The following is a 643-nucleotide window of genomic DNA, read 5'->3' as shown; positions in this document are numbered from 1 at the left end:
GGGATGGAGGGCTTTCCATCTATGAGGGTCAAGCCTCTGGTCCATGGCTCTGGCTGACGGAATGGCTCTGGGACCCGAGAGTGGATGGACCTGTGTGGCTCCAGGTGCTGAGCCGCAGAGCAGAATTTTGTGTTTCCAGACCATCCAGGACTCTGGGAAGAGCCCATAGGGGTGGATGAGGCTGGCGGGGGGCCTAGGGGGCTGACCCACCTCTGCTGTCACCCTTAGTATCTGGCCCCTGCGACCACGAAGACCTCCTAGACGGTGTCATATTTGGGGCCAAGTACCTGGGCTCCACCCAGCTGGTGTCCGAGCGGAACCCACCCCCCAGCACGCGCATGGCACAGGCCCAGGAGGCTATGGACCGTGTCAAGGTGAAGCCCTGGGCTGGCGGGTGGATGGGCAGGCAGGCAGGCTCCTCCGAGAACCCCTGAGCCTGGTGGGTCAGAGTCTGGGTCTTTGGGGGTCTCCATGCCCCACCCTGCTCCCCACAGGCCCCTGATGGGGAGTCTCAGCCCATGACAGAGGTGGACCTGTTCGTCTCCACCAAGAGGGTCAAGGTCCTGATGACTGACTCCCAGGTACTGGGTCGGGCCTGGTCTCTGGGGTGTGGGGGGCTCCACCAAGGGCAGGGCCGAGCAAG

General features: G+C 63.8%; 1 protein-coding gene across 1 annotated transcript in view; it reads left to right on the top strand.

Annotated features, from left to right (window-relative positions):
- APBA3 (amyloid beta (A4) precursor protein-binding, family A, member 3) overlaps positions 1–643 on the top strand; it is a 7,862-nt gene that overhangs the window by 5,696 nt on the left and 1,523 nt on the right. The window lies entirely within an intron of this gene.

The sequence above is a fragment of the Bison bison genome, unplaced genomic scaffold (genome assembly GCF_000754665.1).
Source record: "Bison bison bison isolate TAMUID 2011002044 unplaced genomic scaffold, Bison_UMD1.0 scf7180017864492, whole genome shotgun sequence".
In the NCBI taxonomy this organism is placed as follows: domain Eukaryota; kingdom Metazoa; phylum Chordata; class Mammalia; order Artiodactyla; family Bovidae; genus Bison; species Bison bison.
Note: the sequence above shows the minus strand (reverse complement) of the source record. Positions and strands in the feature narration are given on the sequence as shown.